Raw genomic sequence first — 13,133 nt, forward strand, 5'->3', positions numbered from 1 at the left:
TTTTATCAATTAACTTTTATGTGTATTGTCAGACCAGCAATTCATTAATAGCCGCGAGTAGTTTAAATGACTTTTTTTCCTTTGAAATGTCATTTTGCTGTCAGACTGTTCTAAACACGGGAAACATGCGCCCCTTTACAGGCATACTATAGACACCCCCCAGGTAGGAAATTTAAAGGAATATTACACTTTTATTGTTTCACTTTAAGCATTATTAAAATCACTGCTCCCGAAAAAACGTCCGTTTTTAAAACTTTTTTTGCATTGATCTATGTCCCCTGGGGCAGGACCCAGGTCCCCATACACTTTTTATGACAATAAATTGCATATAAGCCTTTAAAATGAACACTTTTGATTATTCATGTTGTGTCCCATAGACTTTAATGGTGTTTGGGTGTTCAAACAAATTTTTTGCTTGTTCGCATGTTCTGGTGCAAACCAAACAGGGGGGTGTTCAGCTCATCCCTAGCCAAGATCATACAGCAGTTTACCAGGACAGGTTCCACTCAGAGCAGGCCTCGCCATGGTCGACCAAAGAAGTTGAGTGCACATGCTCAGCGTCATATCCAGAGGTTGTCTTTGGGAAATAGACATATGAGTACTGCCAGAGTTGCTGCAGAGGTTGAAGGGGAAGAGGATCAGCCAGTAAGTGCTCAGACCATGCGCCACACACTGCATCAAATTGGTCTGCATGGCTGTTGTCCCAGAAGTAAGCCTCTTCTAAAGATGATGCACAAGAAAGCCCACAAACAGTTTGCTGAAGACAAGGAGACTAAGGTCATGGATTACTGGAACCATGTCAAGATAAACTTATTTGGTTCAGATGGTGTCAAGCATGTGTGGTGGCAACCAGGTGAGGAGTACAAGGACAAGTGTGTCTTGCCTACAGTCAAGCATGGTAGTGGGAGTGTCATGGTCTGTGGCTGCATGAGTGATGCCGGCACTGGGGAGCTACAGCTCATTGAGGGAACCATGAATGCCAACTTGTACTGTGACATACCGAAGCAGAGCATGATTCCCTCCCTTCGGAGATTGGGCAGCAGGGCAGTATTTCAACATGATGATGACCCCAAACACACCTCCAAGACAATCACTGCCCTGCTAAAGAAGCTGAGCATAAAGGTGATGGACTGGCCAAGCATGTCTCCAGACCAAAACCCTGTTGAGCATCTGTGGGGCATCCTCAAACAGAAGGTGGAGGAGCGCAAGATCTCTAACATCCGCCAGCTCTGTGATGCCGTCATGGAGGAGTGGAAAAGGACTCCAATGGCAAACTGTGAAGCTCTGGTGAACTCCATGCCCAAGAGGGTTAAGGCAGTGCTGGAAAGTAATGGTGACCACACAAAATAATGACATTTTGGACCCAATTTGGACAATTTCACTAACAGTGCACTCACTTTTGTTGCCAGCGGTTTGGACGTTAATGGCTGTATGTTGAGTTATTTTAAGGGGACAGCAAATTTACAATGTTATACAAGCTGTGCACTCACTACTTTACACTGTAGTAAAGTGTCATTTCTTCAGTGTTGTCACATGAAAAGATATAATAAAATGTTTACAAAAATGTGAGGGGTGTATTCACTTTTGTGAGATATGTATGCTTTTCTGTACACACAATATACACAAAGATGTAGCTCTTTGCCTAAGCTGAGATCTTGAAAAAGTATTTAATTAACCACTTGCCGACCGCCGCACGACTATATACGTCGGCAGAATGGCACGGGCAGGCAAAAGGACTTACAGGTACGTCCTTGCCTGCCCGCGGGTGGGGGGTCCGATCGGACCCCCCCCCGGTGCCTGCGGCGGTCGGCAAATCTCCCCCGGCGATCGGTGGTGAGGGGGAGGCCATCCATTCGTGGCCCCCCCTCGCGATCGCTCCCAGCCAATGGGATCATTTCCCTGCCTCTGTATTGTACACAGAGGCAGAGGAAATGATGTCATCTCTCCTCGGCTCGGTATTTTCCGTTCCGGGCCGAGGAGAGAAGACTGCAATGTGAGTGCACCAACACACACACACACAGTAGAACATGCCAGGCACACATTACACCCCGATCCCCCCCCCCCGATCACCCCCCGATCCCCCCCCCAATCACCCCCCCGTCACAAACTGACACCAAGCAGGTTTTTTTTTTTTTTTTTTTTTTTTTCTGATTACTGTATTGGTGTCAGTTTGTGACAGTTACAGTGTTAGGGCAGTGAGTGTTAGGCCCCCTTTAGGTCTAGGATACCCCCCTAACCCCCCCTAATAAAGTTTTAACCCCTTGATCACCCCCCGTCACCAGTGTCGCTAAGCGATCATTTTTCTGATCGCTGTATTAGTGTCGCTGGTGACGCTAGTTAGTGAGGTAAATATTTAGGTTCGCCGTCAGCGTTTTATAGCGACAGGGACACCCATATACTACCGAATAAATGTTTTAACCCCTTGATTGCCCCCTAGTTAACCCTTTCACCACTGATCACTGTATAACCGTTACGGGTGACGCTGGTTAGTTTGTTTATTTTTTATAGTGTAAGGGCACCCGCCGTTTATTACCGAATAAAGGTTTAGCCCCCTGATCGCCCGGCGGTGATATTCGTCGCCCCTGGCAGCGTCAGATTAGCGCCAGTACCGCTAACACCCACGCACGCAGCATACGCCTCCCTTAGTGGTATAGTATCTGTACAGATCAATATCTGATCCGATCAGATCTATACTAGCGTCCCCAGCAGTTTAGGGTTCCCAAAAACACAGTGTTAGCGGGATCAGCCCAGATACCTGCTAGCACCTGCATTTTGCCCCTCCGCCCGGCTCAGCCCAGCCCACCCAAGTGCAGTATCGATCGATCACTGTCACTTACAAAACACTAAACGCATAACTGCAGCGTTCGCAGAGTCAGGCCTGATCCCTGCGATCGCTAACAGTTTTTTTGGTAGCGTTTTGGTGAAATGGCAAACACCAGCCCCAGGCAGCGTCAGGTTAGTGCCAGTAGCGCTAACACCCACGCACCGTACACCTCCCTTAGTGGTATAGTATCTGAACGCATCAATATCTGATCCGATCAGATCTATACTAGCGTCCCCAGCAGTTTAGGATTCCCAAAAACGCAGTGTTAGTGGGATCAGCCCAGATAACTGCTAGCACCTGCCTTTTGCCCCTCCGCCCGGCCCAGCCCAGCCCACCCAAGTGCAGTATCGATCGATCACTGTCACTTACAAAACACTAAACGCATAACTGCAGCGTTCGCAGAGTCAGGCCTGATCCCTGCAATCGCTAACAGTTTTTTTGGTAGCGTTTTGGTGAACTGGCAAGCACCAGCCCCAGGCAGCGTCAGGTTAGTGCCAGTAGCGCTAACACCCACGCACGCACCGTACACCTCCCTTAGTGGTATAGTATCTGAACTGATCAATATCTGATCTGATCCGATCAGATCCATACTGGCGTCCCCAGCAGTTTAGGGTGCACAAAAACGCAGTGTTAGTGGGATCAGCCCAGATACCTGCTAGCACCTGCGTTTTGCCCCTCCGCCCGGCCCAGCCCAGCCCACCCAAGTGCAGTATCGATCGATCACTGTCACTTACAAAACACTAAACGCATAACTGCAGCGTTCGCAGAGTCAGGCCTGATCCCTGCGATCGTTAACAGTTTTTTTGGTAGCGTTTTGGTGAACTGGTAAGCGCCAGCAGCCTAGTACACCCCGGTCGTAGTCAAACCAGCACTGCAGTAACACTTGGTGACGTGGCGAGTCCCATAAGTGCAGTTCAAGCTGGTGAGGTGGCAAGCACAAGTAGTGTCCCGCTGCCACCAAGAAGACAAACACAGGCCCGTCGTGCCCATAATGCCCTTCCTGCTGCATTCGCCAATCCTAATTGGGAACCCACCACTTCTGCAGCGCCCGTACTTCCCCCATTCACATCCCCAACCAAATGCAGTCGGCTGCATGAGAGGCATTTTTATGTCCTCCTGAGTACCCCTACCCAACGAACCCCCCCAAAAAAGATGTTGTGGCGTGACACCCGCTATTATTGTCCCTCCTGTCCTGACAATCCTGGTCTTTGCATTGGTGAATGTTTTGAACGCTACCATTCACTAGTTGAGTATTAGCGTAGGGTACAGCATTGCACAGACTAGGACACACTTTCACAGGGTCTCCCAAGATGCCATCGCATTTTGAGAGACCCGAACCTGGAACCGGTTACAGTTATAAAAGTTACAGTTACAAAAAAAGTGTAAAAAAAAAAAAAAACACAAACAAATAAAAAATAATAGTTGTCGTTTTATTGTTCTCTCTCTATTCTCTCTCTCTCTATTCTCTCTATTGTTCTGCTCTTTTTTACTGTATTCTATTCTGCAATGTTTTATTGTTATTATGTTTTATCATGTTTGCTTTTCAGGTATGCAATTTTTTATACTTTACCGTTTACTGTGCTTTATTGTTAACCATTTTTTTGTCTTCAGGTACAGCATTCACGACTTTGAGTGGTTATACCAGAATGATAGTTGCAGGTTTAGGTATCATCTTGGTATCATTCTTTTCAGCCAGTGGTCGGCTTTCATGTAAAAGCAATCTTAGCAGCTAATTAGCCTCTAGACTGCTTTTACAAGCAGTGGGAGAGAATGCCCCCCCCCAGCGTCTTCCGTGTTTTTCTCTGGCTCTCCTGTCTCAACAGGGAACCTGAGAATGCAGCCGGTGATTCAGCCAGCTGACCATAGAGCTGATCAGAGACCAGAGTGGCTCCAAACATCTCTATGGCCTAAGAAACCGGAAGCTACGAGCATTTTATGACTTAGATTTCGCCGGATGTAAATAGCGCCATTGGGAAATTGGGAAAGCATTTTATCACACCGATCTTGGTGTGGTCAGATGCTTTGAGGGCAGAGGAGAAATCTAGGGTCTAATAGACCCCAATTTTTTCAAAAAAGAGTACCTGTCACTACCTATTGCTATCATAGGGGATATTTACATTCCCTGAGATAACAATAAAAATGATTAAAAAAAAAAAAAAAATGAAAGGAACAGTTTTAAAATAAGATAAAAAAGCAAAAAAATAATAAAGAAAAAAAAAAAAAAAAAAAAAGCACCCCTGCCCCCCCTGCTCTTGCGCTAAGGCGAGCGCAAGCGTCGGTCTGGCGTCAAATGTAAACAGCAATTGCACCATGCATGTGAGGTATCACCGCGACGGTCAGATCGAGGGCAGTAATTTTAGCAGTAGACCTCCTCTGTAAATCTAAAGTGGTAACCTGTAAAGGCTTTTAAAGGCTTTTAAAAATGTATTTATTTTGTTGCCACTGCACGTTTGTGCGCAATTGTAAAGCATGTCATGTTTGGTATCCATGTACTCGGCCTAAGATCATCTTTTTTATTTCATCAAACATTTGGGCAATATAGTGTGTTTTAGTGCATTAAAATGTAAAAAAGTGTGTTTTTTCCCCAAAAAATGCGTTTGAAAAATCGCTGCGCAAATACTGTGTGCAAAAAAAAAACGAAACACCCACCATTTTAATCTGTAGGGCATTTGCTTTAAAAAAATATATAATGTGTGGGGGTTCAAAGTAATTTTCTTGCAAAAAAAAATAATTTTTTCATGTAATCAAAAAGTGTCAGAAAGGGCTTTGTCTTCAAGTGGTTAGAAGAGTGGGTGATGTGTGACATAAGCTTCTAAATGTTGTGCATAAAATGCCAGGACAGTTCAAACCCCCCCCAAATGACCCCATTTTGGAAAGTAGACACCCCAAGCTATTTGCTGAGAGGCATGTCGAGTCCATGGAATATTTTATATTGTGACACAAGTTGCGGGAAAGAGACAAATTTTTTTTTTTTTTTTTTTTTTGCACAAAGTTGTCACTAAATGATATATTGCTCAAACATGCCATGGGAATATGTGAAATTACACCCCAAAATACATTCTGTTGCTTCTCCTGAGTACGGGGATACCACATGTGTGAGACTTTTTGGAAGCCTACCCTCGTATGGGACCCCGAAAACCAAGCACCGCCTTCAGGCTTTCTAAGGGCGTAAATTTTTGATTTCACTCTTCACTGCCTATCACAGTCTCGGAGGCCATGTAATGCCCAGGTGGCACAAAACCCCCCCAAATGACCCCATTTTGGAAAGTAGACACCAAAAGCTATTTGCTGAGCGGTATAGTGAGTATTTTGCAGACCTCACTTTTTGTCACAAAGTTTTGAAAATTAAAAAAAGAAAAAAAAAATTTTTTTTTTTGTCTTTCTTCATTTTCAAAAACAAATGAGAGCTGCAAAATACTCACCATGCCTCTCAGCAAATAGCTTGGGGTGTCTACTTTCCAAAATGGGGTCATTTGGGGGGGGTTTGTGCCACCTGGGCATTCCATGACCTCCGAAACTGTGACAGGCAGTGAAGAGTGAAATCAAAAATGTACACCCTTAGAAATCCTGAAGGCGGTGATTGGTTTTCGGGGTCCCGTACGCGGCTAGGCTCCTAAAAAGTCCCACACATGTGGTATCCCCATACTCAAGAGAAGCAGCAGAATGTATTTTGGGGTGCAATTCCACATATGCCCATGACCTGTGTGAGCAATATATCATTTAGTGACAACTTTGTGCAAAAAAAAAATAAATAAATAAATAAATTGTCACTTTCCCGCAACTTGTGTCAAAATATAAAATATTCCATGGACTCAACATGCCTCTCAGCAAATAGCTTGGGGTGTCTACTTTCCAAAATGGGGTCATTTGTGGGGGGGGGTTTGTGCCATCTGGGCATTTTATGGCCTTCAAAACTGTGATAGATAGTGAGGAGTAAAATCAAAAATGTACGCCCTTAGAAATCCTGAAGGCAGTGATTGGTTTTCGGGGCCCCGTATGCGGCTAGGCTCCCAAAAAGTCCCACACATGTGGTATCCCCATACTCAGGAGAAGCAGCTAAATGTATTTTGGGGTGCAATTCCACATATGCCCATGGCCTGTGTGAGCAATATATCATTTAGTGACAACTTTTTGTAATTTTTTTTTTGTCATTATTCAATCACTTGGGACAAAAAAAATGAATATTCAATGGGCTCAACATGCCTCTCAGCAATTTCCTTGGGGTGTCTACTTTCCAAAATGGGGTCATTTGTGGGGGTTTTGTACTGCCCTGCCATTTTAGCACCTCAAGAAACGACATAGGCAGTCATAAATTAAAGGCTGTGTAAATTCCAGAAAATGTACCCTAGTTTGTAGGCGCTATAACTTTTGCGCAAACCAATAAATATACACTTATTGACATTTTTTTTACCAAAGACATGTTGCCAAATACATTTTGGCCTAAATGTATGACTAAAATTGAGTTTATTGGATTTTTTTTAGAACAAAAAGTAGAAAATATCATTTTTTTTCAAAATTTTCGGTCTTTTTCCGTGTATAGCGCAAAAAATAAAAACGGCAGAGGTGATCAAATACCATCAAAAGAAAGCTCTATTTGTGAGAAGAAAAGGACGCAAATTTCGTTTGGTTACAGCATTGCATGACCGCGCAATTAGCAGTTAAAGCGACACAGTGCCAAATTGTAAAAAGTGCTCTGGTCAGGAAGGGGGTAAATCCTTCCGGGGCTGAAGTGGTTAAAGAGAAATATCACCGCTCTAGGAAGGTCAATCAGGAACAGACCTCTCCTTCAGGCTGCAAGCCACAGGTGCCGGCAATGCTTGTAGCAATGAAGTTTTGAGAAAAATCCTGGACAGCCGCACTTAAAATAATTTTCGCCTTTATTGAATAAAAATCAACAAAATACATGCACAGCAGAAGAGGGCAGGAAACTGACACGTTTCACGCTACAAACAATGCTTAATCATAGCTAAACATCACAGAAATTAATCTTACATATATACTGATGTCCATTAGTCATGTGTTCAGATAATTGATTGATTGCATCCAATCAACAAACACACTGTAGGAAAATTGTACATGTTCAATAAAGGCAATATTTTCAGTGTGGCTGTCCAGGATTTTTCTCAAAACTTCATTGCTACAAGCATTGCCAGCACCTGTGGCTCCCAGCCTGGAGGAGAGGTCTGTTCCTGATTGACCTTAATAGAGCGGTAATATTTCTCTTTCTGCTACTTCTGGATTTTGCAAACCTTATCAACCAGCTCGGAGGTCCTTTGGACTCTTACCATTATTACACCATAAATTAGTGAAGCATTCAAGCTCCCCGGAAGCAAGCCTAACATGGAAAATACAACATATACATCGCCTACAGCAGAAGCAGGATACAGCAGAACCCTCACTGCGTCATCTAACAATCCTTTGAGATTGAACCCACAGTCATACACGCTTCAACACAGTGATGATAATGAGGTTGTACTAATTTGTTTGTTCAGAAAATTGGAGCACCTTATGGCCAAAGAAATCAGGTCATACTGGGACATTAAATTCTTAACGGAGTATATATCTTTGGCACAAAAATTCCACAAGGTTTAAGGGTCAAAAAATTCCCTACCTCAGAGCTGTTCAATGAGGATTTGAAAAAGAATGGACTGAGACTTTGAACAGTTGTTCATTTAAACTTATGGACATCCTAATTACTTCTAAAAAGAGGGAATTGGAAACTCTACAAACCGTAATGACATCAATGCAAAAAGAACTTAGCGCTTTACAATCCCATGCTGGTTTTGTGGAATTTGATGGACGATTAAATAAGAAATTGGACAAGATGGAGAAATTGGTCATAGACACTAAAAAGAGGCAAAATGACACATGATCACACCAAAGTCCGACAGATTCGTACGTGATGGCGTAAGACCGGACTAAAATAAGGAAGTTCATAGCCAGTAGCCAATAGCTGCCCTAGCGTCGGTTTTTATCCATCGGACTAGCATGCAGACGAGTGGATTTCTCGATAGGAACTGGGTTCGGCGGAGTTCAGGCAGAAAGATTTGAAACATGCTCCAAATCTAAAGTCCGTCTGATTTTCGACTGAAAAAGTCAGCTGCAGGTCCGATGAAGCCCACACACGGTTGGATTGTCCGACGGATTCGTTCCGTTGGACCAGTCTGGTTGAAAAGTCCGAAAAGCATTACACTTAAGAAACATTATTTTGAATTTCTGTCTGAAAGAGGAGGGAGCCCTCCTGCCACCGTGGTCACAGGTGAATCACCTCCCTCTCCCCATTTATTTGTAGAAAATTGTGCCTTATAAGATCTTACTGATCTGGCCTCTGAGTCTAGTCCATGCCCCTATCGATGCCTCCAATAAAATACCATTTAAATTAAGATCAGATTTTTATCTGGTGGCATCGAGGGGCAAAGATCTGGACATTTTTAAGGAGATAGATAGTAGCATTGGCTCTTTTCTGTGGAAGCGTGCTTCCCCTCGGTTGGCCAGGCAGACTCTCCAGCTTCCTATGAGTTGTGGCGGCCTAGCCTTGCCCAGTTTATTGGTGTATTATTGGGCAGCCATGCTGGTTACAGTGAGGTGGTGGTTTCAGCAGTCTAGAGCCAATGCAGCAGTGTGTTTAGAGGTGGCCATAGTGGGCTCTCTTATGGAGCTGAGAAATTTGGTGCATAGGGGCCCCTCGGTGTGTCCCTCCCTGCCGGCCCCGACTGCGGTGACCCTACGATTGTGGGCTATGGCTAGGCGACGGTTTATATGCCCTAATCAGTGGTCCCCCTTTTGTCCCCTGTGGGGCAATCCCTCTCTCCCTCACTTCAGGACTATCCCAGATCCACAACTTTGGGCCCGTTATGGCATTAAGCTGCTAAAAGATGTGCTCCAGGAAGGATCTTTTCTCTCATTTAAAGCTCTTGCAGATAGATTTACCCTCCCAGTTTGGATGCAGTTTAGGTATTATCAGCTGCGTCACGCAGTTAGGGCACAGTTCCCACTACTTCCCAGTCTCAGAGTAGATCCTATTGAGGAATTGCTGGCACAGGAATCCCTCGATAAGATTATGTCTACATTGTATTTTGCCCTCATTCAAAAGGATTCACCCAAAATGGAGGCTCTGGAATGGAAAGCAGATTTGCCTGACTTAGATAGAGAAGCCTGGGAGGAATGTTTTGAGGCTAGCTCTAAATTAGTGATTTCATCTAGAGACAAGTTGATCCAAACAAAATTCTTACATAGGATATACTACATGCCCCAGAGACTGCACAGGATATATCCGCTACGCTCCCCAAACTGCCCATGGTGTCATGCACCAGACAGTACCTTTTTTCACGTGTTTTGGACCTGTCCTCGACTATCGAGGTACTGGGCAGAGGTGGGGGAAGCTATTAATATTCGCCTCCAGTTGACTATTGTAGTGACACCAGAGTTGGCCCTATTGGGTATTCAGGATGATGAGCAGAGGCCAAGATATGCTAAGATACTGATTTCATTACTGTTTTTTTACGCCAAAAAGAAATTTTGCTGAAATGGACTTCTCATTTGCCCCCACGATGAGATCATGGGAGGACTCTGTTAATGCAAGTATGAGCGGATTTGGAGGCCGTGGACAGATCCCACATATAGCATTTGCCCCAGCTGATGAGGCTTGCAATTGTATTAGCTATTCTCAGGAAATATTTGGGTGTCTTCCTCCCCTGCCCCCCCTTCCCCCCTACCGCCCCTCCCCTTCCCCTACCGGCCCCCTATCCTTATATTTACTAGGCACTATGTGAATCTTTGAGTGGCTACTCTGCTATCCATGATGTCTAACGCTCTGTACCAATACCCTTGAATTGCTATATTCTTGTATGACTATGACTGTATTTATTTACTGTCCAAACAAATGTATCACACCAATTTCATGTATATTTTTTCTTCCAATAAAGACCAACCTTGTTATTAAAAAAAAAAGATCTGGACATGTTCCAAAAAATAGTTGAGAGGGATTTGACCCGTTTGGCCCATGATTGTCACAAAGGTTTTTCATCTGATAATGTTTCTGTTATAGAAAGGAAAGCTCTTTAAACCTTAGTGTCTGACAATAGCATCGTGATCAGGAATGCAGATAAAGGGGGTACTGTAGTTGTATTAGACTCTGAAGTGTATAAAAACGAAGCACTACGTCAGCTATCTGACACAAATACTTATCAAAAACTCAGGGCTGATCCTACGTCCTGCTTAAAAGCTGAATTATTCCTCCTTTCACAGAGACGCTCATTTAATGAGCTGATTAAATGCCGAAACAGAGCAGTACATGCTGGTATTTTTACAGAGAAGGAGATAGGATTGTTCGTTCCTGATTGTCTGATCATGCCGGTGTTTCACCATTTACCAAAAGTCCACAAGGGACTAAACCTTTTAGTGGGCAGACCAATCGTTGCAGGAATCGGCTCATTAAATGAGCGTCTCTGCGAATGGATGGACAGTCAGCTCCAGCCCATGATCTGCAATCTTCCTGGATTCTTGAGAGATACAAAACAGCTGCTTATTAAATTGCAGAACTTTGACTGGAAATCCAACTATAGGTGGATCAGCTATGATGTAACCAGCTTGTACTCCTACATTTCGCATCATTTGGGTATGCAGGCAGTCAGCTTTTTTCTTAAGGAATCAGGTAGATTTTCTTTGATACTTCAGGAATTCATTCTACAATCTCTAGACTACCTATTAACACACAACTTTTTCATGTTTGATGGGGACTATTACCTCCAGAGAGCGGGGCCTCTATGGGAGTGAAATTTTCACCCTCACTTGCCAACCTCTATATGGGGTGGTGGGAGAGGTCCCGCATCTTTGGATGTGATAGCCCCCACTGTCTGGATACATTCTTTTTCTGTCGATATATAGACGATCTCCTGTTTGTCACATCAGACGCTCAGGTTGATCTAGATCAGTGGCTCTTATACTTGAATGACAATTCCCTCAATTTGAGATTCACTGGAGAACTTGGTGAGGTCTCAATAACATTTCTTGATGTGCAACTGACAGGCTTAGATAGTACTGTGGTCACGGGTTTACACAGAAAATCCACAGCCAATAATGCTCTCTTAAGAGCAGATTCTACCCATCCAGGGCACACTATCAAAGGTGTGCCCTATGGACAGTTTCTTAGATTGAAAGGCATATGTAGTACACCTGTCAGTTTTGAGAGAGAAGCCATCAGTATGACCCACAGGTTTATGGACAGGGGATATCCCAACAAATTAGTTAACAAGGCTCTACGTGCAGTAGAAAACATTCCTAGAGATACCCTGTTGATGGAAAATACCAAAAGAAGCATTAAGAAACATTCTCGTTCATATAGTAACATTCCAGTTTTTTCCACGCCCTTTAGTTCAGAATTCAATAAGATTAAGAATACAGTTACTAAGTATCTCCCAATTTTACTAAATGACCCTGTTTATAATTAAATTATCTCAAAGGGCATTAAGTCTGTGTCCCAAAGAGCACCCATGTTGGGAAGTTCTCTCTCACCAAGTCTATTTCTTAGTCAATCATCAGGATCTAACTGGCTACATTTTAAAGGCAACTTTAAATGTGGCACGAAAGGATGCGACTATTGTTGCTTTATTAAAAAGGGCAATAGTGGGGGCAGGAGGCGGAGCCTAGCGGAGCAGACATGCATTGTTAGAGCTCCACACCGCTGAGGAGAGAAGAGAAGGACAAAGCGGAGCCTGCAGGCTCAAAAGGTATCCATTTGAACCTTTTTGCCCCAGGGAACAAACTGTGAAAGTTTGGGCAGGAAATATGGTACTGGGAGGAAACCGTGGCAGAAATAAAAATCACCTCACAAAGAGCTCACAGGCACTCACTGCAGCTGAAGCAGCTCCAGTCACCTCACAAGATACAGCATCAGGGCGCTCTCACAGACAGAAAATGTCACAGCAAGACTCTCCATTTGAGTCAGATACAGAACAAATCCTCTCACAAACTTCTCCACAAGCCTCCTCAGTATCCCCAGTAATATTATTACAATTTGAAAAGATGCTTCATAAGGCTTTAAAACAAACCTCAGACCAAATAACAAAAAGCCTAACCAAAGAAATAAGAGAGCTGGGAAACCGCACCGCAGCCTTAGAAATAAAAATGGATGAAATTAAAATTACAACCCAAGAAAATATAACAGAATTGGAACAATTAAAAAAAGAGAATTTAATACTTCAAACTAAGCTCGAAGATTACGAAAATAGAGCCAGACGTTCAAACTTGCGCATAAGGGGAATACCTGAAACTGTGACAGACCTGCAATCTACTATTACTGCTCTATTAC

This window comes from Aquarana catesbeiana, linkage group LG05, assembly GCF_042186555.1.
Source record: "Aquarana catesbeiana isolate 2022-GZ linkage group LG05, ASM4218655v1, whole genome shotgun sequence".
Taxonomy (NCBI): domain Eukaryota; kingdom Metazoa; phylum Chordata; class Amphibia; order Anura; family Ranidae; genus Aquarana; species Aquarana catesbeiana.